Here is a 24,094-nt window from a genome sequence, read left to right on the forward strand (position 1 = left end):
GGATAATATTCATCATGAGACCGTCATAACCTAGGGCGATACGACACTAGCTCCATTTCATAAATATAATGTAGGCATGTATTCCGTAAGTAGTCATACATACTTATGGAAAGAACTTGCATGACATCTTTTGTCCTACCCTCCCGTGGCAGCGGGGAAACTAAGGGATATTAAGGCCTCCTCTTAATAGAGAACTAGGCATTAGCACACGGTGAATAGATGAACTCCTCAAACTACGGTCATCACCGGGAGTGGTCCCGACTATTGTCACTCTGGGGTTGCCGATCATAACACATAGTAGGTGGCTATAACTTGCAAGATCGGATCTAGAACATGGATATAATGGTGATAGTATAAACGGTTCAGATCTGAAGTCATGGCACCCGAGCCCAAAGTGACAAGCATTAAGCATGGCAAAGACATAGCAACATCAATCTCAGAACATAATGGATACTAGGGATCAGGACCTAAAAAAACTCGATTACATGATGAATCTCATCCAACTCCTCACCGACCAGCGAGCCTATGAAGGAACTACTCACTCCCGGTGGGGAGCATCATGGAATTGGTGATGGGGAAGTCTTGGTGATGACGAAGATCGAAGATGCCCCTCTTCGCAGCCCCAAACGGACTCCAGATCTGTCCTCCCAATGAAGAACATGAGAAGGTGATGGCTCCGTCTTGTGAAACGAGATAATTATCTCTCCCTGGTTTTTTCTGGAAAAATAGGATTTTTTAGCGTTGGTTTCAGGGTCTCCGGGGCCACCAGGTGGGGACAACCCACCTGGGCGTGCTTGGAGGGTTGGCGCACCCTAGTGGGTTGTGCCCACCCAGGTGCCCCCCTTTCGTGGTTCTTGGCTCCAAAAATTCTCTTTTATTGTATAAAAAATCCTCGCAAAGTTTCATTCCATTCCGAGAACTTTTATTTCTGCATAAAAACAACACCATGGTAGTTCTGCTGAAAACAGCATCAGTCCGGGTTAGTTTCATTCAAATCATGCAAATTAGAGTCCAAAACAAGAGGAAAAGTGTTAGGAAAAGTAGATATGATGGATACGTATCAACTCCCGCAAGCTTAAACCTTTGCTTGTCCTCAAGCAATTCAGTTGATAAACTGATAGTGAAAAAGAAAAACTTTTTCGAACTCTTTTGCTCTTGTTTCCATAAATAAGCTTAAACAACACCTAGGTTTTTAGCAAACATTATAACTAACCATGTCGACAATAACTCTTAAAAATTATATTAACTCATATCAATGACATAATCAACTAGCGAGCAATAATAAGACATCTCAAACAGCAACACGTTTTCAAAGCAACCATGATACAATATGACAATAGTAGTATCCCGCTCGCCCTTTCTGAGACCGCAAAACATAAATGCAAAGCACCTCCAAAGTTCAAGTAGCGACTAAACATTGTAATTCATGGTAGAAAATATCCAGTCATGATGCACCCAACATTAGCTACACACAATGCATCAGCATGACAACAGTGCTCTCAGGTTCTGACGCTTATTTGAGAAGATGATGACACAACATAAAACTAAATAGATAGTCCCTTCGCAGAGGGAAGCAGTGATTTGCAGAGGTGCCATAGCTCAAGTTTTTAAAACAGAGGTAAATGAAATTTTGAGACATGCAACATGATACGTCTCCAACGTATCTATAATTTTTGATTGTTCCATGTTGTTAAATTATCATTCTTGGATTTTTTACAATCATTTTATAGTCATTTTGTATCATTTTTTGGTACTAACCTATTGACATAGTGCTCAGTGCCAGTTGTTGTTTTCTACTTGTGTTTTACATCGCAGGAAATCAATACCAAATGGAGTCCAAGCGGAACAAACTTTTTATGGATTTTTCCTGGACCAGAAGACACCTGTTGGGCCGAAGAAGTACTAGAGGGGTGCTCTGAGGGGAGCACAACCCACTAGGATGCGCCTGGGGGCCCAGGCGTGCCCAGGTGGGTTGTGCCCACCTCTGTGGCCTCCCGCATCACCTCTTTGCTCTAAAAATACCCTAATATTCCAGAAACCCTAGGGGAGTCGACGAAAATCAATTCCAGCAGCCCCAAGTTCCAGAAACACTAGATCCAATCTAGACACCGTCACGGAGGGGTTCATCATGTCCATTGGTGCCTCTCCGCTGATGTGTGAGTAGTTCTTTGTAGACCTACGGGTCCTTAGTTATTAGCTAGATGGCTTCCTCTCTCTCTCTCTTGATTCTCAATACAATGTTCTCTTGGAGATCCATATGATGTAAGTAATTTTGCGGTGTGTTCGTTGGGATCCGATGAACTTTGAGTTTATGATCAGATCTATGTTTTTATCCATGAAAGTTATTTGAGTCTTATCTTGATCTCTTATATGCATGATTGATTATAGCCTCGTATTTCTTCTCCGATATTTGGGTTTTGTTTGGCCAACTTGATCTATTTATCTTGCAATGGGAAGAGGTGTTTGTGATGGGTTCGATCTTACGGTGCTTGATCCCAGTGACAGAAGGGGAAATGACACATATGTATCGTTGCTATTAAGGATAACAAGATGGGGTCTATTCCTACGTAAATAGATCTTGTCTACATCATGTCATCGTTCTTATTGTATTACTCCATTTTCCATGAACTTAATACACTAGATGCACGCTGGATAGCGGTCGATGTGTGGCGTAATAGTAGTACATGAAGGCAGGAGTCGGTCTACTAATCTTGGACATGATACATATATAATGATCATTACCTGGATATCATCATGATTATTTGAAGTTCTATCAATTGCCCAACAGTAATTTTTTTCCAGCCGTTTGCTATTTTTCTCGAGAGAAGCCACTAGTGAAACCTACAGCCCCCGAGTCTCTTCTTATCATATTTGCCTTTGTGATATATTTTCCTTTGCTTTTATTTTGAGTTCTACTAAACCAAAAATACAAAAAATACCTTGCTGCACTTTATTTTATTTGCGATCTATTTATCCATTCTATTAGAACTTTATCCCATCGTTGTGCAAATTCCGGGCGCCGTTGCCCAAAAGAGATTGACAACCCCTTTAACATGTCGAGTTGCGAGTATTTTTTATTTGTGTGCAGGAGTTGTTTATGTTGTGTTGCATGGTTCTCCTACTGGTTCGATAACCTTGGTGTAGGATCAATAGTATGTCTAGAGGGGGGGTGATTAGACTACTTGACCAAATAAAAATCTAGCCTTTTCCCAGTTTTAATTCTTGGCAGATTTTAGCAATTTAGTACAAGTCAAGCAATCAACCTACACATGCAATTCTAAGAGTATAGCAGCGGAATGTAAAATAATTGCATATGAAGGTAAAGGGGAGGAGTTTGAGGAGGCAAACACAATTGGAGACATGGAGATTTTTGAGCCGTGGTTCCGATAGGTTGTGCTATCGTACATCCACGTTGATGGAGACTTCAACCCACGAAGGGTAACGGCTGCACGAGTCCATGGAGGGTTCCACCCACGAAGGGTCCACGAAGAAGCAACCTTGTCTATCCCACCATGGCCATCGCCCATGAAGGACTTGCCTCACTAGGGTAGATCTTCACGTAGTAGGCGATCTCCTTGCCCTTACAAACTCCTTGGTTCAACTCCACAATCTTGTCGGAGGCTCCCAAGTGACACCTAGCCAATCTAGGAGACACCACTCTCCAAGAAGTAACAAATGGTGTGTTGATGATGAACTCCTTGCTCTTGTGCTTCAAATGATAGTATCCCCAACACTCAACTCTCTCTCACAGGATTTGGATTTGGTGGAAAGAAGATTTGAGTGGAAAGCAACTTGGGGAAGGCTAAAGATCAAGTTCATATGGTAGGAATGGAATATCTTGACCTCAACACAAGTGTAGGTGGTTCTCTCTCAGAAAATGTAAGTTGGAAGTGTAGGCATGTTCTGATGGCTCTCTCCATGAATGAAGAGTGGGTGGAGGGGTATATATAGCCTCCACACAAAATCTAACCGTTACACACAACTTACCAATCTCGGTGGGACTGAATCCTAAAACTCGGTCGGACCTATTTAGCAAATAATATGACCGTTAGGATTTTTGATGGGACCGACATGTCAACTCGGTGGGACTGATGTGGTTAGGGTTAGGGCATAACGTAATCTCGGTGAGACTGATTACACAAACTTGGTGGGACCAATTTTGGTAATAAGCTAACCAGAGAGTTGGTCAGGAAAACTCGGTGGGACCAATTTGCTCATCTCGGTTAGACCGAAACGTTACGAAGGGAAACAAAGAGATTGCATTGCAATCTCGGTGGGACCGATCGCTCATGTCGGTTGGATCGATACGTTACGAAGGGAAACAGAGAGATTACAATCCCATCTCGGTGAGACCGAGATCCCTGTCGGTGAGACCAAAAAGACTAGGGTTTGTGGCAGTGGCTATGACATCTGAACTCGGTGGCGCCGGATAGAAAGAATCGGTGGGGCCGAGTTTGACTTTTGGTTTGGGTCAAATGTGGATGTGAGAAAGTAGTTGAGGGCTTTGGAGCATATCACTAAGCATTTTGAGCAAGAACCTCATTAAGAAACACCTCATCCCTCCTTGATACTATTGGCTTTTCCTAAAGACTCAATGTGATCTTGGATCACTAAAATGGAAAAAGTAGAGTCTTGTGCTTTGAGCTTGAGCCAATCCTTTTGTCCTTAGTATTTTGAGGGGTCCACTTCTCTCATCCATGCCATGCCAATCATTGAGCTTTCTTGAAATATTTATCTTGAAATAGCATTAGCTCAATGAGCTATATGTTATTAGGAATTACCAAAACCACCCAGGGATAGTTGTAGTTTCAATCTCCCCCTTTTTGGTAATTGATGACAACATATAGATCAAAGCTTTGACAAATGATAATAAGATTGAAAGACATTGTCGCTTTGAGAAGTATGTGAAAAGCAAGAGCTCTCCCATAAATTTGTGCATTATTTAAGATTTGCTTTGGACAGCAAATGCACAATGAGTTAGGATCATGGGTTACTCTTCCATGTCACATACATCTTGGTGCAGCGCTCAAAATGATAAAGATTGAACTCATGCACTCATCACCAAGCAAAGTGAATGATTGTCGGTGTCAAAACCGGAGGATCTCGGGTAGGGGGTCCCGATCTGTGCGTCTTAGGCTGATGGTAACAGGAAGCAAGGGACACAATGTTTACCCAGGTTCGGGCCCTCTCGTTGGAGGTAAAACCCTACTTCCTGCTTGATTAATATTGAAGATATGTGTAGTACAAGAGTAGATCTACCACGAGATCATAGAGGCTAAACCCTAAGAGCTAGCCTATGGTGGTATGATTGTAATTCTGATCGGCCCTCTAAGGACCATCCTCTCCGGTTTATATAGACACCGGAGAGCTAGGGTTTACATGGAGTCGGTTACAAGGAAGGAAACATAATATTCGAATCGCCAAGCTTGTCTTCCACGCAAAGGAGAGTCCCATCCGGACACGAGCCGAAGTCTTGAGTCTTGTATCTTGACGCTTCTATAGTCCGGACGATGAATATAGTCCGGCTGTCCGGATACCCCCTTATCCAGGACTCCCTTAGTAGCCCCTGAACCAGGCTTCAATGACAATAAGTCCAGCGCGCAGTCTTGTCTTAGGCATTGCAAGGCGGGTCCCTCCTCCGAATACTCCAAGGTTATTATCGAACACGCAGGCCGTGTCCGGATCTGCAAGATGATCTTCACACACCACAGTAGGGAAAATATCATAAATCCGTTCTGCTGGCAATTTTTATACGTCGTACCCTTGCATCATGGCCTGGTCAACCATGGACCGGCGTCTCCTGCTCCACCTCGACTCGCGTTGCGAGGCGGTTTTATTGGCACGTCCTGCCAAAGCAGAGATCATGTTCCCCTTAATACGGGATTTTCATCAATGTGGGCATATGTGACCCCACAGCGACCGTTGGTATTATTCCGTGTATTTTAGATAAGTCTCAAGCGGTCACGCTGAGGACTCTTGGTATTCATCCCTTTTATAAAGGGGCAAGGCCTACGCCTCTTCTCCAGCTCTCCTGCCCCTTCTCGCACCTCGAGCTCCAGCACTCAAGGCCTAAGCTCCAACCCCTAGATCCCTAGTATGTCCGGATCCGACGCAACAGGCCGGTGGGCGGCCTCCTCGATCCAAGAGGAGGACATTTCAAAGGTTAGGGAGGTCGGATACCTGACCGCCGATATCCAGCACAGGCTTCCTGCTCCGGGGCAAGTTATCCCCACACCGAAGCCCAATGAGAGCGTCGTGTTTGTCCCACACTTCCTCCGAGGCCTAGGACTCACCCTCGACCCCTTTGTAAGGGGGCTCATGTTCTACTATGGCTTGGATTTCCATGATCTGGCTCCAGACGCCATCCTCCATATCTCGTCGTTTATTATTGTGTGCGAGGCTTTTCTCCACGTCAACCCACACTTCGGCTTATGACTCAAGAACTTCAATGTGAAGCCGAAGATGATCGAGGGGCGACATGCGAAGTGCGGGGGTGTTTTAATAAGCAAGAACACCAATGCCCCATGGCTAGAGGGTTCTTTTCCGGAAGTATCCGATGTGTGGCAACGGAGGTGGTTTAATGTCACAGCTCCCAGAGGCACAAAGTGGGTAGCTGCTCCGGCCCTCCGTCACAGTTAGTGTCTTGGACTGACGTAGGACGGAATTATGGGCCTGCTGGCGATGTACGAGAACTGCAGAATCGTATCTGGGAGCTTATCGAGAGGGACATAAATCTTGTCAGCATAATGCAAGTGATGCTAGTCCGGCGGATGTCGCCGTGCAAACGTCGACCTCTCCGGATGTGGGAGTTTAATCCGGAGGGTCCATGGACTATTAAGCACTTCTTCGGCCTGAAGCTCGAAGGAATGTGTAAATTATTCTTCGGACCCCAAGTAAAGTGTCCGGACACCACTAAGGATGCGGGCCTAAGCTGCAATCGCCTAGATGCCCAAGTAAGTAACCTTAAAGCCGGACACCTCATTTATATTTATCATAACCATTATTCTAACAATCCCTCCACGGCCAGGAATGGCTCGACAAGGCGAAGAGGATCAGGTGTCCGGCGCCACTTCCTGAAGGCTCGCCTGGTCCAACCATTGCAAAGATGCTGGACCGAGCGCTCAGCAAAATCCCTTCAGGGAAAGGCGAAGGAAAGGGCAGTGAAGCCGAACTTCACGCGCTGCGCATCCAGACCGGGGAAATCGCTAACCCTCCTATGGAGGATAGCCGGGAAGGGGAGGTCGAAGCCTCCTCCCCACGCGGGAAGAAGAGGGTCGCCTCCGAAGATTTGGAGGCGGAGACGCCCAAGCGAGGGAAGAAAGCATCACCAAGGGGCTCTGCCGCGACGGGCGCCCTCACCACGTCGTGCCCACCAACGGGCCAGCCCTCCACTGAGCCGTAAGTTATTCATTAATTTGAAGGTGTGGTGTTACTCCAAGATCCATAACCAGGACTTCATCTTTTGTAGTCCGGCGAGCAGTTCTTCTCAACAGAGTTTGTCTTCAGAAGACCTTCGTCCGGAGATGATGGAGAGTGAGACTCCACACGCCTCTCCGCCTCAGGAAGCGGGCGACACGGAGGTGTCGTCACGGAGGAGTCTGGATCTGCCGAAGCCGGTAGCGAACACGTCAGTCACCCTGAGCCTGGAGCGTTTGGCTCCCAGGGGAGTCGATGAGAAGGATCTGACACAGTTCAGTGTCCGGCCGGACATACTGACGGGCCTTCTGGAGAGAGCCACGCTCTGGGAGGAGCACCGCTCTTTAATGAGAATGGTGCTCACGAGGATTTCATCCGCCACCAGCGGTTTGAATGAGGCATTTACAAGCCTGCTCAAAGGCTTTGAGGTATGTAGTGAAAAATGCACAATTTTTTGGTTATGAAGCACGCGCTAGGTGTGCTCCCTATAGATAGTAGCCCCTGAGACTCCGGTTGCCCGCCATAGGCGGCAAACGGGGGATCATATAATAATGGCTGCACCGTACATGTGCGCAGGTATACAAGGATCCGGCAACCGACCAGTCTGTTGAAGTTACCAAACTAAGGAGGCAGATCGGATCCATTGATGTCGATATCACGCTTGTAAATAAACGGCTGGAGGAGTCACAGGGTATGTGCTCGGATTCCCTTATTATGATGTACAAGAAAATGCAATGTGTTTGCACTGCAGATGGTGCTGCTGTCGTGGAGGCCCTGAGGGTGGAACTTGCTCAAGCCAAGGAACAAGCTCGGGCTAGCAATGCGGCTGCCCTAAAGGCGGCCGAAGAATTGAGAGCCGAATAGGCTGCACATCGCCGAAGTGAGGAAAAGATAGCCCAAATGGCTAGGGAGTTAAAAAATGCTGCCGACCGGTATGCACTCCTCGAAAAGGAGAATAAGGCTAGTTCGGCCGAGCTAGACAAGGAACTGAATGCCGCCAAGGAGATGCGGATCGAGATCCGCAGTATGCGGGAGGAGCTCCAACAGGCCAACAAAATCGTGGCTAGGGGCTCATACTTACTGCGGACAAAGTTCTTGGATCCGAAGTATGCTCCTCTGGCTGGGCGCTTGAGTCCTGCAGACGCATATACGGACTTGGCGAATAGTACAGCTGACGCTGTCAAGTTCTTTGAGGGTCAAGGAGATGAAGAAGTGGAGAAGCTTTTCTAGTCGCAGTTCAATGCTCCCACTCGCCCGATGCTGCTGAATGAGAAGGTGGCTTCTATGGCGGAGTCTCCACAGGCTGTTCGGGCTTGCAATGCGGTCTGTAATAGACCATCTTTGGCCGAAGGGGCCTAAGCCGGACAGCTATTTTGGTTTGGTGCAGCAATTCCTTGGAGCCGTGTCTCGGATTGACGCCATGAGGAGGTCGGCGTGCATAGAAGGTGCGCGGATGGCTCTAGCCCGCGTTAAAGCCTATTGGACGGATAGGGAGGCCACTGTAATAGCGACCCAGGATCCGGCGGGAGGCCAATATCTGGTCGAGCACTACTTGGTGCAAGTCACAGAAGGTGCCCGCCTAATAGAGGCGCAGTGCTCGAAGAATGTCTTGTTCGAGTGATAAGTCGAATCAGTGTAATTTTTTTATTTTGAATACAAGGCTATATTTATACTTTTTGCCTGAAAATATGATTTGGTCCCCTGTATGGCTGTTTTTATATGTATAGGTAGTCCAAAAGATAGCAGTCATTGGCTTCAGCCCCCACGCATACAATGCGGGGGTGTTCGCGAAAAATATGCATAATCACACTTGATCCAACGCCATGGTCCGTTAAGGAGGTGAACGCATGCCGAACTAGGAAACCGGACTATATAGCTGTAACACTTTCGCTTAGCCATGGGAGTCTAATGGTGGGGCTACTATGTAGCCCCTGGTACATGCGCGTGCATCCAAATACGGGTGTGTGTGTACATGGCCAGGAAACGGCCCTTCGTTAATGCGGAGGAATATTTGGAGGTTCCGGTGAGTCTTCGAGTGGTTGAACAGTCTCTTGCTGTATCATGACAGTCAGTTTTTGGTTTTCTCTACTGAGGCGCTCATCCGGAATAACCAGGGCACAATCGCAGTAGTTCTCCTTTGGCCTGCCTTAGCCGGTGATAACGGAACGTAAGGCGGCAAACTCAGGAGCCGGGCAAACCCAACATTTGACCAAAGACATGATTCGGAGCTGATGCATATAAGGCCAAACTCGTGACGCCGAACACTCCCGAAGGTGTTCGGGCTTTATAATAAAAGATGGACTCAAGAATGCCCATTCATTATGAACCCTGAGTTTCCAGGTACGTGCGGTACTCTGTCGTGGCGAAATGCTAACAACGACAGTATCCTCTGTGGGTATGGAACCCAGGGGATGGTTGAAACAACAAGAGGCAATAGAAAAGGTTTAGACAGGGGCTTAATCTAAAAAGAAACCTGTTGAACGGGGCCCTGCTGCACGTCTGCACCTTTGTCTCCATTGTTCCGTATCCTGGAAGGGTATCGCGCGAACGTTGTCTGGAAAAAAAGGAAAACTCATAGGAGAGTACAACGTAAGTATGCGATGGATAGTAAAGGTGTAAGATGTTGGCCTGCCAATAAGGTTGAGCCAGGTGTGGGGCTGTATTAGATATTTATAGCCCCTGGTTTCCGCTATGGGATTACATGTACGGTGCCTGGCTGAATTTTATCGGGGCTACCGGACTCGTCTAACTGTGTCTGTGGTCTTAATGAGCAGTCATGTTTTCTAATATTAGAGGCCGCTTATAGTCCGGCCGCTAGGGCCGTCGTGTGTTCCTCTGCGCGTGAAGGGCGCTCTATGATTCCGCTAACGGTGATGATGCCACGGGGACCGGGCATCTTGAGTGTGAGGTAGCCATAATGCGGCAATGCGTTGAAGCGGGCGAAGGCCATTCTTCGTAGCAATGCATGATAGCTGCTTTGGAAGGGTGCGATGGTGAAGAGTAGTTCTTCGCTTCTAGAGTTGCCTGCGGGGCCGAATGTTACTTCTAGCACAACAGAGCCCCTGCCATAGGCTTCAACGCATGGTATCACCCCTTCGAAGGCGGTGTTGCTTTGGCTAATTCTGGATGGGTCTACCCCCATTCTGCGGACAGTGTCCTCGTATATTAAATTGAGACTACTGCCGCCGTCCATGAGGACACGGGTGAGACGGTATCCGTCGATTATTGGGTCAAGCACCAAGGCATGTGATCCTCTGCGCCGAATACTAGTTCGGCCGTCCATGTGATCAAAAGTGATCGGACGAGCCATCCAGTAATGAGATGTAGGCACGATGGGCTCTATATCGTGCGCGTCTATGGGCGCACGTCCATGCCTTCTCGCGGATGTGTGAGTCGTGTGGATCATGTTTACTATTTTAACCTCTGGTGGTAATTTTTTCTGTCCCCCAGTGTTCGGCTGGCGAGGTTCATCCTTGTCTTCGCTTGGTGTGTCCCTCCCCTTGTGTTCGGCATTTAATTTGCCGGCATGCTTGAAGACCCATCACTCTCTATGGGTGTGGTTCGCAGGTTTCTCCGGGGTGCCATGAATTTGGCATAGTCCGTCCAGGACTCTGTTCAGACCGGACGGTCCCTCTTTACTGCCTTTGAATGGCTTCTTTTGCTGATCAGGTTGAGAGCCCCTGAATCTGGCGTTGACCTCGTGTTATCCGGGCTCTCTTCCTTGTTTTGGCTTTTGTTTGTATTATGCCGTGGATTCCCGTTGCCATCCCTTATTTCGGATGTGGTGGGGTTGCTGGTGCCTTTACGGGCCAGCCAGCTATCTTCACCCGCGCAAAAGCGGGTCATAAGGCTTGTTAAGGCTGACATTGTCCTTGGATTTTCTTGGCCGAGGTGTCTGGCAAGCCACTCATCACGGATGCTGTGTTTGAATGCCGCTAAGGCTTCGGCGTCCGGACAAACGACAATTTGATTCTTCTTAGTGAGGAATCTGTTCCAAAGCTTGCGGGCGGACTCTCCGGGCTGTTGGATTATGTGACTTAGAACATCTGCATCCGGAGGCCGAACATAGGTCCCTTGATAATTGGCCCTGAAAGCGTCTTCGAGTTCCTCCTAACTCCCAATTGAGTTTTCGGGGAGGCTTTTCAACCAGTGTCGAGCTGGTCCCTTCAACTTGAGGGGAAGGTATTTGATGGCGTGGAGGTCATCCCCACGAGCCATGTGAATATGCAGGATAAAATCCTCGATCCAGACCCCTGGGTCTGTGGTGCCGTCGTATGCTTCTATGTTCACAAGTTTGAAGCCTTGTGGGAATTCATGGTCCAGTACTTCTTCGGTGAAGCACAGGGGGTGAGCAGCCCCTCTATATCTGGACACGCTGTGGCATGTAGTCGGCTGTTGTTGTGTCCTTAGTTTATTCCAGATTGGTATCTGGCTTGTGTGAGCATTTGGGTAACCATATTCCTTCGCCGGGGTGTGTCTTTTGGGTCCATAAATGGACCTGGCTGCACCAGCCTTCTTATCCAGATGCTCACGTAGATCGTGCGCAGTGTCCGCAGCCGCTCTGTTATGGTTGTGGAGCGGTACGTCTGGTTTCTTGGTCGAATTTTGTTTTGGTGGAACGGCCGCGTAGTCGAATTCTGGCAGTAGCTTGCGCTTTGGATAGCTTTTTGTATGGCGGTCATCACCATACCTTTCTTTGGTGTCTAGCACTTTATTCCATCTTCGGCTGAGCTTTTCTTGTGCGGCCTTGCACCGTTGCTTCTGCTTTTTTAGACTTCTTGCGGTGGCCATAAGCTTTCTATGGAGGTTGTCCCGTTCCACTTGTTCATCCGGGATGATGAATGCATCATCGTCCGGACTGTCTTCCTGTTCTGGGGCGGCTTCATGAGCTCGTCCCTCCGGATCATTGTGATCGGGTTTTTGCTCCGAACTTGATTTGGCGTGACCTGGCTCATCCTGCTCCATCGCTGGGTCCATGTGGTCGTTGTTGCTTTCGGATTTTGCGGGTATATCAACCCTTCTTGCGCTCTTGTCGCTATTTTTGCAATTGCTGGACTTTGAGCGGCGTCTGCGCTGCCTTTTTCGCTTTTTCCCGGGTGTTTTATCTTCCGAATTATCGCTGTCGTCCTTATTGGGCGTATCTACCATGTACATATCGTGTGACAAGGTAGTAGTCCCGTGCCCCAAGGATTCTGAAGCTTCTCCTGCATCTCGTCCATACCGTCGATGTCTTCGGAGTCGAAGTCAAGCACATCGGTTAAATCTTCGATCGTGGCAATGAAGTGGGTGGTAGGTGGGCACCGAATTCCTTCGTCGCCTGCTTCCCACTCGGGCCGGACATAGTTCGGCCTGGAGCCTCCTGACAAAGAGAGAGACTTCAATGAGTTTAGCATGTCGCCAAAGGGCGAGTGCTGAAAGATGTCCGTAGCGGGAAACTCCATTACCGGAGCCCAACCTGGCTCGGCTGGCTCAAGAGCGAGCGGACCGGGACCAACGACCGGATACGAGTCCGGGGGCCCGGGGTTACAGGCCTCCACAGAGATGAGACCTGTGTTCGGCTCCACCGCCGATGAGTGTGCGGCCTACGGGGCGGGGCCCAGCCCTCCGTCCATACGCAACGCAACCTGCCCCGGATTTAGATCCGGGGATGCTGCGGGGGTGATGTCCCGAGCATTTTCCAACAGCAGGTCTAGGTCATGCTCATCGTGACTGTCCGGCGCTCCTAGCACAGGCTCGAATCCATCGAAGATCAAGTCTCCGCGGATATCTGTCGTGTAGTTCAAGTTTCTGAACCTGATCTGGTGGCCAGGGGCAAAGCTATCGATTTTCTCGAACTGGCCAAGCGAATTGGCCCGCAGTGCGAAGCCGCCGAACACAAAGAGCTATCCGCGGAGAAAAGTCTCACCCTGGACCGTGTTGTTGATGATTGAAGACGCCATCAAGGCTCGAAGCGACGACATAGAGGAACTCTCAATGAAAGCACCAATGTCGGTGTCAAAACCTGCGGATCTCGGGTAGGGGGTCCCGATCTGTGCGTCTTAGGCTGATGGTAACAGGAAGCAAGGGACACAATGTTTACCCATGTTCGGGCCCTCTCGATGGAGGTGAAACCCTACTTCCTGCTTGATTAATGTTGAAGATATGTGTAGTACAAGAGTAGATCTACCATGAGATCGTAGAGGCTAAACCCTAAGAGCTAGCCTATGATGGTATGCTTGTAATTGTGATTGGCCTTCTAAGGACCATCCTCTCCGGTTTATATAGACACCAGAGAGCTAGGGTTTACATGGAGTCGGTTACAAGGAAGGAAACATAATATTCGAATCGCCAAGCTTGTCTTCCATGCAAAGGAGAGTCCCATCCGGACACGAGCCGAAGTCTTGAGTCTTGTATCTTGACGCTTCTATAGCCCGGACGATGAATATAGTCCGGCTGTCCGGATACCCCCTTATCCAGGACTCCCTCAATGATCATATGAGAATATAAGAGATAATATCATCCAACAAGCATTAATGTAGCATAGCATATGATCAAACACATGATCATCCAAGTATCTCACAAAAGGCATAATGTATCAAGGAAACACGCAAACACACAAAAACGAAGTTCATCCACCAAAAAGAAACAAGAGAGAACAAAAGCAACACTCTCTATCGAAGCCTATGATCTATACATTGTTCTCCCCCTTTGGCAACAAGTTACCATAAAGTTCATAAAAAATGCATAGTTCTAAAGGACTCTCAGGCTTGGTCTTGATGAGGTGGTGTAGAGATGACTCCAAGGACGAAAGCATCAGTTGATGTAGCTGGAGTTGGTGGAGTGGGTGCTGGAGCCGGAGTCACTGAAGCTGTAGCTGGTGCAGATGATGTAGCTCTAGTGTCTGGAATAGGCACTGCAGCAGATCTCTGTCCTCTAGGCACTCTAGCAAATGTATCTGTCATAGAGTTTCCCTTCTTCTCCTCCACTTCCTCCTGAAGTTTCTCAACAACTGACTGGATTTTTGCTCTATGATTCTCTCCAAGCTCTCCTGGTTTTGAGTCAGGGTGGCCAAGCCCTTCTCAATCCTCAAGATGGAGGCAATCAAGTAGCCAAGCTGATTTGCTTGCTCTTCAGGAACACTTGAGATGCCTCTTCAGCAGTTGGCATCTTAGCAACTTTCTCAGCCCTTGCTTTCTCTTTCTTCTCTTGTGCTTGCACAGATGATGGTTCATTTTCATCCATCACAATGGTGTTGTCCTCAAAATCAGGGTAGATGGGCAAGTGCTCTTTGTCCAAAAGATATGTGCCAGTGCCCATCTTGGAGTTTATGAGCTCCTGAATGTGTGGGGCATATCCACAAGATCTTTTCTGATCAACAGCAGTCCTTTTGATTGTTTCCACAATCATACTCATGACTTTGAATTTCTGAGGCACATCAAATATATGCAGCAAGTTGATTGCATGGCATATGATCATCTTGTGGATCTCTTGACTTGGGCAACAGAGTGTGCCTTAAGATCCAGTTGATAGTAGGCAATCCTGAGAACAAGTAATGTACAGATCCAAACTTATGTGTCTCTAGAGCGGCATCTGGGATCTCTCTGTACATGTGAGCCATAGAGTTGTGGTCTTTCTTCTTCTTGGCATAGACATCCAAGTCATCCTCATTCTCTTTTGGAGCATTTATCTATTCAGACCATTCCTCAACTATGGATTGGTACCTTGTACCCTCAGACATCCAGACAATTTTCCCATCTGGGTAGAAATGAACTGTGGAGTAAAACTGCATGATGAGCTCATCATTCCACTTGGTGAGCTTCTGGCCAACAAAGTCATCTACTCCACAAGCATTGAAACTGTCATACACTCCTGGATAGTGCTCTTCATTCTTCCTGATGTACTCCCAGTCAACCCATCTCATGTCACATACTATGGGCTTCTTGTCAAGCAAAATTGTCTCATAGAAATCCTGTTGTTCCTTAGTCTGGAACCTGTAGTCAACTGCAGTTCTTCTTCTGACAGCATAGGGATCAGTCTGTCTCCACATTCATAGTCCTGCATCCTTCCTGAGCTTCATATCCTCTGCAACTGGATGAGCATCATTATGATCAGGGATCTTGGGCTTCAACTTTCTCAAGACAAGTGAATCTTCATCTTCTTCATCATTAGCAGCGTCAGGTACTGGGGCCTTGTTCTTTTCTTCAGCTGGAATGCTCCTAGTGTTCCTCTTAGGTGCAGACTTGGGCTTAGGAGCAGCAGCTTTGGGAGCATCTTTGGGCTTAGATGGAGCAGCCCCTGATCTGATTGCATCTCCCATCAGCTTCTAAGCTTTAGGTGCTGGTGCAGTAACCTCTTCCTCTTCTTCCATCATTGAGGGCTTTCCAACAACTCTGGCCATTGTCTTCTTGACCCTTTATTTCCTTTTCTTCCCTTCTGGAGCAGCCTCTTTGGGTTCAGATTCCAAAGTTACTTGAGTAGAGGCTCTGGCTTTAGACATGGGAACTCTTCTTGCAAGTGCTTTGGTCTCCATACTAGGCTTAGTGGCAGCAGTTGTGCCATATTCCTTCTTCAGCACCTTCTTCTTAGATGTGGCCTCATCATCAACAGCCACATAGTCCTCATCTTCAGATTCTGAGGTTCTCTTCTTCCTTGTCCTAGTAGCTGCCTTAGGCAAGTTACTAGGTTTGCTCCTGCTACCCTCATCTTAGGTACTGGAGGGACTAGTGCTCCTCACACAGAGTGGTTCGAATCTGACTTAATCAAACTTTGTGGTATAGCATGAATAGAGTTTGAGACAAGAAAAGCATAGATAGCTAGAGAAGGTTCTTAGGCATTCTTGTCCATCCACTTTGCAAAAGGAAAAGAAACCAAGCAATCAAAACTACAAGTGGATGTCCTCGAATGAGTAAAATATGCATCCAACATGCTCAGACAATAAAATGGCAAATGAAATATGTGACAAAGCATGCACACACTATTCTAGCATCTATCAAGCAATTGGCGATGACTAGGTCATCTATATATGAGTATATTGACTTAGGAGTCAAATGAGAACATTTGATCATAGGTCATACTCATCGTTTAAGCACAAGTGGGGTTACCACTTTTACATAAAGCATTGTTGTGTTCACACCATTAGAGTTGCTTTAGCTCAATTCTTAGAGTAAAGCTCCCCCTAGATGTGAGATCCGCCCTAAGAGGGTTGAACTAACCTTGGGTTTTGTCGATGATGACTTCATGTAGGTGTTGAAGATGTGGATGCTCTATGTTGATGTAGATCATTTGGAGCAATCCTTTTGGAGTGAGTTGCACTTTCAATACCTACACGGGTTAGTCCCACAAGGAACAAACAAGGATATCCATAGACATAGAGTGATACACACACACACACACAAGATTATGTCTATGAAAGCATTAGGTTACCTTGTCCCTTGTCTTACCAACAAGAGGGTTTGTGACTCCATGAACTAGTGCAAGATGTGGAAGTTGGTTGCACTTATCCTCGCCAAAATGATAAGAGTGAAGTATGTTGGTGGAGTCACCCTCAAGAACTCTCTAGTTCTTCTTCTTCGGGATCCACATCATCTTGATGGGAATCCTTGGGGTTGTAGTCGTACTTGATGAAGTAGAACTTGTAGTCTTGGGAACCCACTTGACCAAGGCCTTAGGAGCTTCTTCAAACGCATCTATCTCCTCTTGAAGCTTGTCCTTGCCTTTCTGCTTGTGGTCTTGTGGTGGAAGATCATCTTGAGCTTGTGTCCCTTTGAAAGAAGTAGGACCATACTTCTCTAGTTGAGGAACAAACTTCATCTTGGGGTATTGATCTTCTTCCCACTCAACTCCATTGGCATTGAACTTTCGTTCAAAACCAACACCTTGGTTCTTCCGGTGCCTTCCTTGCTTGCGTACAATTTCCTCGAATTGCTTACTCCCGGCAAGGCTCTTGTAAACACCTTTCTCTATAATTCCCTTCAAAAGGCTATTTTCTTGCTCAAGTGTAACTTGGCTAAGAGAATCGTTAGTGGAATCAAGAGGACTACTAGAAGCAACAACATTGGATTTAGCATGATGATTGTTGTTACTATTAGAGGAAGAATCTTTCTTGTTCTTGTTACTATACTTGACTTGAGGCATGTAAGTAGATAAGAGTAAACTCTTGGCAATGTAAGAAGAACTTTTCTTGCAAAGATCATCATTGATAGCCTTTAAAAACTCATGTTATTGCTCAAGGTTGAGCTTTTCAAAGCGTACCTTCTCATGAGTCCTTAAAAGTTCTCGATGATCTCCTAAGATAGTTTAATGAGCTAACTTAAGAGTGTTTAGTTCTTTAGTTAGGAGCTCAATCTTCTCATTATCATTGTCATTCATTTTATCTTGATTAGCATGATTATTTGATGTTTCATCATAGTATTCATCACTAGAGTTGTCAACGAGTAAATCATCATCACCTAGCAAGTCATCTTCATCACTATTGAAATCAACATACTCGGGGTGTAATACCTTTGGGCCTTTAGCCATGAAGCATCTTCCAAGTCCTTCATTTGGTGAGTCAAATATGTCATAGGAGTTGGTTGACACAAGTTCTAGACCGACAACACCTTCATCTTGAGTATGTTCTGAGTCGGAGTGATAGCTTCTCTCGGAGTGATGGTAGGAGTCGGAGCCGGATACCCATTCACCAACATGAGCTTGATGTCTTTGTTTTGTGTAGCTCCTTGATGACTTGTCCTTCCTTTCCGAATCCTTGCTTCTCCGGGATGTTCTTTGTTCATAACGATCATCTCTACTCCTTATCTCTCTTGGTGCTGATTCTTCTCTTCTACTTCTTCTCTTTGGAGATTCTTCTCTTCTTTTGTAGGGAGCCGTACACTCATTGGAATAGTGTCCGGGTCTTCCACGATTGTAGCAATTACGCTCTCGACTAGAAGATCTTTTGTCATTGTAGGACCTTGACTTGGAACTTCTTTCCTTGCTTCTACTCTTGTAGAACTTGTTGAAGTTCTTCACCATTAGGCTCAATTCTTCATTGAAGGTTTGTTTCTCACTAGATGATGTGGGAGCTTCACACGAGGCTTTGTAAGCACCACTTGACTTGTTGTGGAGCTCTTCCTTATCCTTGAGTGACATCTCATGAGCAACAATTCTTCCAATGACTTCCGTTGGATTGAGGTCTTTGTAATTGGGCATCATTTGAATCAATGTGCACACCTGTATCATATTTTTCATCCAAGGCTCTTAGGATCTTCTTGATGATGAATTTGTCGGTCATCTCTTCACTTCCTAAGCCGGCAATCTCATTTGTGATGAGAGCTAACCTAGAGTACATTTCAGCGACACCTTCACCATCCTTCATTTTGAACTTGTCAAGTTGACTTTGAAGCACATCCAATTTGGATTCCATGACGGAGTCGGTACCTTCGTGCATGCCAATCAAAGTATCCTAAATTTCCTTTGCATTCTCAAGACGGCTGATTTTGTTGAATTCTTCGGGGCACAATCCGTTGAAGAGGATATCACAAGCTTAAGCATTGTATTGCAGCATCTTCAACTCTTCCGCGATAGCTTAACGGTTCGGTTCTCTCCCATCAAAGAATTCACCTTGCAAGCCAATACACACAATAGCCCAAACGGCGGGGTTATGTACAAGAATATGCATTTTCATCTTATGCTTCCAACTAGCAAAATTAGTACCATCAAAGTAAGGACCTCTACGGTGGTAATTTCCATCGCTAGACGCCATACTCTCCTAGGTTGTGAAACCAAGGCTATGATTACCAAAAGCTATGGAAATCAAAGCAAATGGAGACCAAAGCTTTGATACCACTTGTAGGATCGAAAGTATGTCTAGGGGGGTGATTAGACTACTTGACCAAATAAAAATCTAGCATTTCCCCAATTTTAATTGGTGGCAGATTTTAGCAACTTAGTACAAGTCAAACAATCAACCTACACATGCAATTCTAAGAGTATAGCAGCGGAATGTAAAACAATTACATATGAAGGTAAAGGGGGGGGGAGATTGAGGAGGAAAACACAATTGGAGACACGGAGATTTTTGAGCCGTGGTTCCGATAGGTGGTGCTATCATACATCCACGTTGATGGAGACTTCAACCCACGACGGGTAACGGCTGCGCGAGTCCACGGAGGGCTCCACCCACGAAGGGTCCACGAAGAAGCAACCTTGTCTATCCCACCATGTTCGTCGCCCATGAAGGACTTGCCTCACTAGGGTAGATCTTCACGAAGTAGGCGATCTCCTTGCCCTTACAAACTCCTTGGTTCAACTACAAAATCTTGTCGGAGGCTCCCAAGTGACACCTAGACAATCTAGGAGACACCACTCTCCAAGAAGTAACAAATGGTGTGTTGATGACGAACTCCTTGCTCTTGTGCTTCAAATGATAGTCTCCCCATCACTCAACTCTCTCTCACAGGATTTGTATTTGGTGGAAAGAAGATTTGAGTGGAAAGCAACTTGGGGAAGGCTAGAGATCAAGATTCATATGGTAGGAATGGAATATCTTGACCTCAACACAAGTGTAGGTGGTTCTCTCTCAGAAAATGTAAGTTGGATGTGTAGGCTTGTTCCGATGGCTCTCTCCATGAATGAAGAGTGGGTGGAGGGGTATATATAGCCTCCACACAAAATCTAACCGTTACACACAACTTACCAATCTCGGTGGGACCGAATCCTAAAACTCAGTCGGACGGATTTAGCAAATAATGTGACCATTAGGATTTTCGGTGGGACCGACATGTCAACTCGGTGGGACCGACATGTCAACTCGGTGGGACCGATGTGGTTAGGGTTAGAGCATAACGTAATCTCGGTGAGACCGATTACACAAACTCGGTGGGACCAATTTTGGTAATAGGCTAACTATAGAGTTGGTCGGGCAAACTCAGTGGGACCGATTTGCTCATCTCGGTTAGACCGAAATGTTACAAAGGGAAACAGAGAGTTTGCATTGCAATCTCGGTGGGACCGATCGCTCATCTCGGTTCGACCAAAACGTTACGAAGGGAAACAGAGAGATTACAATCCCATCTCGGTGAGACCGAGATCCCTATCCGTGAGACCGGAAAGACTAGGGTTTGTGGCAGTGGCTATGACATCTGAACTCGGTGGCGCCGTATAGAAAGAATCGGTGGGGCCGAGTTTGACTTTTGGTTTGGGTCAGATGTTGATGTGAGAAAGTAGTTTAGGCCTTTGGAGCATTTCACTAAGCATTTTGAGCAAGAACCTCATTAAGGAACACCTCATCCCTCCTTGATAGTATTGGCTTTTCCTATAGACTCAATGTGATCTTGGATCACTAAAATGGAAAAAGTAGAGTCTTGTGCTTTGAGATTGAGCCAATCCTTTTGTCCTTAGTGTTTTGAGGGGTCCACTTTTCTCATCCATGCCATGCCAATCATTGAACTTTCCTGAAATATTTATCTTGAAATAGCGTTAGCTCAATGAGCTATATGTTGTTAGGAATTACCAAAACCACCCAGGGATAGTTGCACTTTCACTTGGTCTCATCATTGAGGGAGATACCTACAGTTATTGTGCAGCACCATCCCTTCCAATTTGCGGAAATACCGATGTAGTTCAAGCAAATATCAAAAGGAATTTATGGCGCCGTTGCCGGGGAGGATCAGCAACATCAACCAGCTTCCTAATCACAAATCTCATCTCCTTGCAATTTACATTATTTTCCATTTTCCTCTCATCTTCCTCTGCTCCACTTCACAAAAATTTGACATTTTATTCGCCCTCTTTTTCATTTGTTGTTTTCTTGTCAGATCTATCCGCGTTCTTGCTTTCTCGTCACAATGGCTGGTTTGACCGCTCCTCCTTTGTTACCAGATTTTGAAGTTCTATACTTCAAACAAAGACAAGGAGAAAATTTGAAAGATGCTTGGTATAGGCTAATGGAGTCCTATCGTGTTTGCAATTTAAAGGGAGATGCAAAAATTTTGCTTAGAAATTTTTATGTGGGATTGGCTTTACATCATAGACAACTTTTAGATTTTTCCGCAAAAGGGAATTTTATTGAAGTTGATGTCAATGCTGCCTATGAAATCTTAGAAGGAATTTGGGGGTTCCACCACAAAAGAAAGGTTTTCTTTCACCCCAGAGGGAGCTCAAATTTTGGACAAACTTGGTGATTTGCATAAGCATATGGTTGAGTTGCAAAAATATAATGAACATCTTAAACATCTCAACGGTAGTATCGACCGGATAAACACTATGATTACCCTTTGTAATAAACGGTTGGATATTTTAGAACTCAAGATGGTTTCTTTCCCTAAAAATTTAGGGAAGCGCCAAGATCCTCCCAGATTTTAAAAGACCCTTACTAAAGTGGCCAAGATCACGGATGACAACACGTAGATCCTTCGCATTATGCCTAGCTAGGGGCGTAAAACGATAGCGCTTGTTGGGAAGCAACCCAACTTGTATCTTTTTGCTTTTTGGTTTTCTTGCTGTTTTCAATAAAATACACAAATATGCCTCTGATTAGATGTGTTTTGTGGTTTAAATTAGTGTTTGTGCCAAGCAAGGCCTTTGGGATGATTTGGGTGAGAGTTGATTTGATCTTGCTAAAAAATAGAAACTTTTACACTCACGAAACTATTTTTCATATTTAACAGAAGAGTGATTTTGTGTTGATTCTTTTCGGCGAAGATTAGTAAACAAATTATTCAAGTCGTCCTAATTTTTCAGAATTTTTGGAGTGACAGAATTATTCGAAGTAGTCAGATTGCTATAGACTGTTCTATTTTTGATAGATTCTGTTTTCTTTGCGTTGTGTGCTTGTTTTGATGATTCTATGGTTTTCTTTGAAGAGTTTTTGCCATAGAAAAGTTGGAATATAGTAGATATAATGCAAAAATAAAATATGAATTGGTTTGCAATAGTACTTATAGTAGTGGTTTGCTCTCTTATACTAACGGATCTCACGAAGGTTTTGTTGAGTTTTGTGTGATTGAAGTTTTCAAGTTTCGGGTGATATTGCGATGGATGTGGGAATAACGATTAGCAAAATGCTAAGCTTGGGGATGCCTGAGGCACCCCAAGATAATATTCAAGAAGTACCAAGCAACTAAGCTTGGGGATGCCCCCGAGTGGCATCCCCTCTTTCTTCTAACGATCATCGGTATTTTACTTGGAGCTATTTTTTTATTCGTCACATATTTATGAGTTTTGCTTGGAGCGTCTTGTATGATATGAGTCTTTGCTTTTTTTGCTTTATGTTTTAAGTCTTGAATACTTGCAGGACACACCTTTTTTAGAGAGCCAAAATTTATGCTATGCTTGCTCCTATAAGAATATGGTGCTACTTTGAAGCACAAGTGTGGAAAAAGGATAGTAACATTGCCCCTTTTCTTTTCTTCTTTTTTCTTTCTTTTTTTGGGTGGGCTTCTTTGGCCCCCTTTTTTTTTATTTAGGCTTCTTTGGCCTCTCTTTTTTTCATTTTTTTCATAGGACAATGCTCTATAATGATGATCATCACACTTTTATTTACTTACAACTCAATATTACAACTTGATACTAGAACAGAGATATGACTCTATATGAATGCTTCCAGTGGTGTACCGGGATGTGCAATGATCTAGCGTAGCAATGACATCAAAACATCATGCTAGCTATCTTATGATCATGCAAAGCAATATGACAATGAATGCTCAAGTCATGTATACGATGATGATGGAAGTTGCATGGCAATATATGTCGGAATGGCTATGGAAATTCCATGATAGGTAGGTATGGTGACTGTTTTGAGGAAGATATAAGGAGGCTTATGTGTGATAGAGCGTATCATGTCACGGGGTTTGGATGCACCAGCGAAGTTTGCACCAACTCTCGAGGTGAGAAAGGGCAATGCACGGTACCGAAGAGGCTAGCAATGATGGAAGGGTGAGAGTGCGTATAATCCATGGATTCAACATTAGTCATAAAGAACTCACATACTTATTGCAAAAATTTATTAGCCCTTGAAACAAAGTACTACACGCATGCTCCTAGGGGGGAGGTTGGTAGGAGTTAACCATCGCGCGCGCCCGACCTTCATGCAAAGATAAACAATCAAAATACAATGCGCGCCAATTTGGTTACATAGTTAGTAGACCATACGTGCATGCTTCGGGAATCACAAACCTTAACACCAACATCCTTACTAAAAACAATCATCTACTAGTACCTCCCACATATTATCACCTCTATATCGCAAAACTATTGCAAGGAATCAAACATATCATATTCAGTGATCCACAAGTTTATGTAGGATTTTATGACTAACCATATGATTGACCAATTCCTGTCATCTCTCCAAATTAATATAAGTGAACCAAGAGAGTTTAATTCTTTCTACAAAAGATATGCCCACGCTCTAACAAATATAAGTGAAGCAAAAGAGCATTCTACAAATGGCGGTTTTCTATGTGAAGAGAAACAGGCAATCCAGACTTCAAATTATATAAGTGAAGCACATGAAGCATTCTATAAAGCCATACTCAAAAGATTTAAGTGAAGTGCAATGAGCATTCTATAAATCAACCAAGTACTATCTCATAACAGCATGGTGCATAAAAGAAAAGTGAAAACTAAATGCAAAAGACGCTCCAACACTTGCACATATCACATGAACGAAACGAATACGAAAACATACCGATACTTGTTGAAGAAAGAGGGGATGCCTTCCGGG

Source organism: Triticum dicoccoides, chromosome 5B (assembly GCF_002162155.2).
Source record: "Triticum dicoccoides isolate Atlit2015 ecotype Zavitan chromosome 5B, WEW_v2.0, whole genome shotgun sequence".
Taxonomy (NCBI): Eukaryota; Viridiplantae; Streptophyta; class Magnoliopsida; order Poales; family Poaceae; genus Triticum; species Triticum dicoccoides.